The following is a 6,000-nucleotide window of genomic DNA, read 5'->3' as shown; positions in this document are numbered from 1 at the left end:
ATTTAAAAAACCCATGAGGCCTTTCACAGCCTCATCCCGTACCCTAGAACCCGTGAAGAGGATCCTGCAGGCTGGAGACCTCTCTGAAGGGTCATGGAAAACTCCGTCCACCAAGCCAAACTCACAGGGTCTCTTCTCGGTATTATCCCTTTTCACTGGGTAGTATCTCCTGGGCTGGGAGATCCACTGTGAGATCACACATGGTATCAGAAAAGGTTGCTTTGGACTTAGAAAACTCTACCTCCCACCTAGCAGAGGCTATCGCCTCATGCCCGGTGAAGTACCAGAACTTTGGCAAATGGCTCATTGTACAACTGGCACTGGACCGTCCTCTGGCTTCCCAAAGAGGTGCTGATAGCTGGAAAATGTGCCTACTCAAGCTCCCCACTTCAGCAGCTCTGACACTTCTAGTTCAGCTGGTTTCTGTTCATGTAATTTCAGCGGTTTTCACTTCACACTCAGTTCCCTGAAGGATATTAACCAGACCGTCTCAGTTTCGCTTACAGGAATAAGGAAATGTCTCAAAACAAAACCAGACAGGGCGGTGTAAATCTGTAACTTTTCCCAGAGACATCCTTGAGCAGTCGGCTGAGAGAGGAGCCACGAAGACCTGGCACCTGCATAACTGCGTCTAAACTGGGATTTATTAGCTGCTGAAACCAAGGACGAGTTTGATGGGCTTGAGACAGCGCAGGACTGAGAAATTGCAGGTACCACCTCCCGAGACCCCGGGAGCCTCAGAAGACCCCTGGGAGCATCACTAGTTTCTTTCTTTTCCCTTGTTTTTCTTCTCACCTACCCCTTTCCTTCACCTATGAAAGCCCTAGCTCCCATTCTCACTTTGAACTGGTTTGGGGAAGACTCCCCCCATTCCTTGCTGTGCACTCTCAATAAATCCCCTTCCCACTGAGACGCATTTGTCCTCTGGGGGCCAGATCAGGCGGCCCTTCTGTTGGAAATGCACAAGCTTAAGGTGACAGTGTGTGTGCACAAGGGGGCACCCAGGGCTGTGTATTCGCAGTAACTGTCAAAAGGAAGTTCACCCAGAAGTGGCAGCAGCAGCCCAGGCTGGCGCGGGAGCCAGAGGCGCTCACACGCCTCCCGAGTCTCACCGGCTTTATCCCTTTTGGGTTGTTTGCTCAGCTTACGAGATGGCCTGGGGGACTTCTCCAGGGAATGGCCTCTTCATTCTTAAGGACCATGTTAGATCAACGCTGGTCTCTCAAGCGCACCTTCATCTCCAGGAGAACTGGCTGCTGCCACCAACGTCACTAAACCTCCCTGGTCATGCCCGCCCCTCACTTCCTTGGAAACTGCGCAGCATTTGGGGCAAAGCCTGGACCCTTCCAAAGACCTTGCAACAGGACCCTGAGCAGGTGTTTGTTCAGAGAAAGAACGCCTCCCTTCCAGAGCTGAATCCTTACGGGAGACTCTGCTTGGCCCAGCAGCTCACCCACCCGTGCACTGGAGACTTGGCCAGCGTCGGGGTGGACTTGCCAATGCCAGGCCACATCCCTGGCCCGCCCTGAGCACGCGCCTAGATGAGGTGATAGTCTGTAGTACACAGGTCTCAGAACAACGGCACGACTGCCTGACTCCCTGCAGTGAGTCCACCGCTGGACGCCCTGGCCTTTCCCAGGCCCCTCTCGGCAACTTTCCTGCTCCCCTTTTCCCTTGAGACCTCCCACAGACACTCTCCCTCATCCTAGAGATGCCGATTCCCCTTAAAATCTAGCTCCCCTGGTTGAGCCTGGCCGCGCTGGCCTCTCTTCTCCTCCCCGCTGGCAGCCTGAGCAAAGCCTGTCCTGCCTTGTAGACTCCTGCTGGGATTCTTGCTCAGTCAGTTCTGTGCAGGCTGCAGCAGGGATGAGCCGTGAATGCATTAGGCTAAATGAAGTAAATGAGGCACGAGAGGACAAACGTGGTATGATTCGCTTCTGCGAAGTATGTAGAATGAGAATGTTCACAGAGAAAGAAAGTAGACTATAACTAAGGGTTGGTGGGGAGTTATTGCTTAATGAGTACAAAGTCTCTGCTTGGTAAAAAATTATTTTGGTAATGGACGGAGGTGATGGCAGCAAAATAGTGTGAATAACAACAATACCAGGCGGCGGACTTGGCCCAGTGGTTAGGGCGTCCGCCTACCACATGGGAGGTCCGCGGTTCAAACCCCGGGCTTCCTTGACCCGTGTGGAGCTGGCCCATGCGCAGTGCTGATGCGCACAAGGAGTGCCCTGCCACGCAGGGGTGTCCCCGTGCGTAGGAGAGCCCCACGCGCAAGGAGTGCACCCCGTAAGGAGAGCCGCCCAGCGCGAAAGAAATTGCAGCCTGCCCAGGAATGGCGCCACACACACGGAGAGCTGACACAACAAGATGACGCAAGAAAGAGACACAGATTCCTGTGCCGCTGACAACAACAGAAGAGGACAAAGAAGATGTAGCAAATAGACACAGAGAACAGACAACCGGGGTGGGGAGGGGAGAGAAATAACTAAATAAATAAATCTTTAAAAAAAAATGCCACTGACCTGCACACTTAAAGATGGTTAAAATGGGTGACCGTAGAAAGAGGCCAACGAGGTGGTTTCCTCGGCTCTTGGGGAGCCTGCAGGTGTGACGGACGCTGCTCAGGCTCAGGGCGATGGGAGGTGACTGAAGAATCACCCTCCATGCCAGGGGCTCTTAACGAGGGGTCCACGAGCTCAAACTGAAATTCAAAAAACATTGTTCTTGTGGGGACGAGCTGGTGCTATGTTTATTAAATAATGCACAGTGCAGTGTGGACTTAGCAAGAGGTCCCTAGAACAGAAGAGGTAAGCACCTCTGCTGGATGCACAGTACATGAGCCACTAGCCACGGGCGGGGTGTTCCAGAAGCTGCTAGAACGCCGACTCGGTATAAGTCAGTCAACTCTGAAGTGGAATCTGCTAGCATGTCACACATGATGGTGGTAAAATGCGTGGAGCGGGAAAAGGCTTACTGGGCGAATGAATGAAGCTGGTGAAATGTAAGGCATTTACAGCCTGTGGCTTTTACCGCGTCACTCATCGGCAGGTAGTGTGGGAAACGCTTGGGTCTCTCACGAGCGGGTGAACCGACAGGGCAGCTGTGCACGCCTTTGCCTGCCGCACACGCCAGCAGCAACACGCACGTGTGCGGCCCACCATCAGGACAGGGACGCGTGCTGTGCAGCTCGGTTCAGCGAAAGGGCGATGTCTGCGCTTCTCATTAGTAGACCTGTATCACAGACAGTGTGCAGGTATTATTGTTACGGTACGGATTTTGTTTAAAAATGATTTTGTTTTTAATTTTATGTACTATGTATGTTATACAATAAAATTTAAATTTAAAAGAAACCTGAGGAAATTTGAATTCTCTGCATTATCTTTGTACTCTCTCGTGCAAGCTTTATTTTAACCTAAAACTGCTCCACAAAAATAAAGTGCATCTTCGTGTGAACCAGGCCACGCGGCGAGCAACACAGCATGATGATGCAACAAAAGAGAGACACAGGAGAGAGTCGAGGGAAGACGGGACAGAAACTGAGGTGGCACAGGTGGCAGGGGGCTGTGTGCAGGAGCTGAGGGGGCACAAGCGACAGGAAACCTCCCTCCACATCAGCGGTCCCCAGGATCGAGTCCCAGGGAAGCGTAGAGGAGAAAACAAGAAGAGAAGACAAAAAGAAACACACACAGATCACACCGCGAACGGACCAGAGCAAAACAGCAGGGCGGGGGAGCAAAATAATAAAGTGAAAAACATACATACCTACAAAAAAAAAATAATAAGGTGTTCAGGACGTGTGGTCACAGCAAGTACCAAGTTCTAATTCATTTACTGAACACCCACTGCACTCCACGTTCCCTTCCAGGTCTTACTGGAACAGAGGAGACAAAACAGAAAAATCCCCGACCTCTGGGGTTATGTTCTAGTATTAATACACAGATCTCATGAGTAAATAACAGTATGTTAAAAGGTAGTGAGCCTCAAAACTAATAAATGCCCATTACAAAAGCCAGCCCATTTCCAGTATATTGCACTTCGGCAGCCCAGCTCACCAAAACACAGACGTAAGTAGAGCACGCTTCTCAGCAAGAGCAGAGTACACACTCTTCCCAAGTGCACAGGCAGCATTCTCCAGGAGAAACCAAATGCTGAGCACCAAACAAGTTTCAAAGATTTTGGGAAGATTAAAAATGACAAAATACCTTCTCTAACCACAAAAGAATGAAATTAGAAATCAATTACGGAAGGAAAACTGGAAAATCCACTAGGTATGTGGGAAGTAAGCAACACGCTCCTAAACCATCAGTGGGGTAAAGAAGAAATTACGAGGGAAATTACAAAGTGCTACGAGACGGGTGGAGACAAAAGCACAGCACCCCACTGGCTGCTCGGAAAAGCCGCCTTGCCGTGTTCCCGGGCAGCCACCTCCACTGGGGACACTGCCAGAGCCCCCAGCCCACACTTTCTGTTTCACCCCTAGCTCCGGTCACGGCCTGCCGCACCGTGCAGCTGCGGCCGTGGACACCAGCTCCTAAATCACCAAGGGCTGAAAGGAGAAGGAAGTCATGGGGGAGGTGGGCGGGAGAGGCACCTGCTGATGGGAACATAAGGAGGAAAACAGGGACAGGAGGCTGACAGTGAGGCGGCGAGGAGGAGGAAGGGGGAGGAGGAAGAAGAGGGGGAGAAGATGAGATGAAGAGGAGGAGGCCGAGGCAGCTCTGGGCAAACGGGCAGCTGAAGGCAATGAGGACGACGACGACGTGGACACCAAAGAGCTGAGCAGGACGACCAGACAGCCAAAGAGGAGAAGTTAAGCCTACAAAACAGGCCCCCAAGGCCCGTTCTACCTCCACGTCCTATCACAGGATCTCGGCATGGTCACCTCGGAGCAGGCAGGCCCGTCCACCCACCGCAGATGACACACGCACTCCACCACCCAGCCAAAGCCCGAGGACTTGCAAGAGGGGAGGAGAAAGAACCACAACTGCCAAGTCTCTGCTTTTTTCTTGAGTACTTTAAAAAGGAAATTTTAGTTGTCTTTTTTACTTACCTTTTATGCTTTTATACATGTTGTTAGGGGTCAGCCATTTCTAATGACCTCAGATGACCAAGCCAGCCTTCAGGACGTCCTCTGTCCTGCTTCTGACTCTGCTTGTGGTGTGACCAGGTTCATTATAATGTCAGAGAAGGAAACAGAACCTTGCAAAGAAAAAATCTTTTTAAAGCAAAAACAATAACAAAAAATACAATCTTATTCCAAGCAAAACAAACAAAACACAACATACCAAAATGTATGGCATGCAAAGAAAGCAGTGTGCAAAGGGAAATCAATAGCTGCAAATGCCTCTGAAAGAGGGGAGCTCAAACAACCTAGCTTTACACCTTCAGGAACTAGAAACAGAAGAGCAAACAAAACAAAAGCAAGCAGAAAAAAGGTCAGAGCAGATGAACGAAATACAGAAGAGAGAAACAATAGACTCAAAGAGCAAAAGTCTGTTCTTTAAAGATCAACAAAATTGACAAACCTTCAGCTAGATTGACTGAGAAAGCAAGAACAATGTAATCAAATTATTAAAAGCAGAAACAAAAGTGAGGACATAACTGTTGACTTTTCAGAAATACAAGACTCCTAAGGGAACACTGTGAGCAGCCGCGCGATGACCTAGCGCCTCTGGGAGCTGAGAGAGGAGAGGGGCAGGGGCGGCCTCACCCGTCCTTGGGGGTCCAGCCTCGGAGCCACCCACGAACGCGCCGTTGTCTTGGCGACAGAGCCCGCTCTTGGCCTCTGAGTGGCTGCACTGGAGGGCCACCCAGGGAGGGGCAGCTTGTCCGTGGATTAGACCATCAGGACACACTTCCTGCTTGACTCTTCCCATGAGACTCCTGTTTTTTCACACAAAATCACTGGTTTCAGACAGTTTTTACGGTTAATGCTTCTAACTACCCAGACTTAGAAAAGGATGTTTGGGTTTTTTCCCAACGCTGTTTCTGAAT

Source organism: Dasypus novemcinctus, chromosome 19, assembly GCF_030445035.2.
Source record: "Dasypus novemcinctus isolate mDasNov1 chromosome 19, mDasNov1.1.hap2, whole genome shotgun sequence".
Classification (NCBI taxonomy): Eukaryota; Metazoa; Chordata; class Mammalia; order Cingulata; family Dasypodidae; genus Dasypus; species Dasypus novemcinctus.
The sequence above is the reverse complement of the archived record's forward strand: the minus strand, read 5'-3'. Positions refer to the sequence as shown.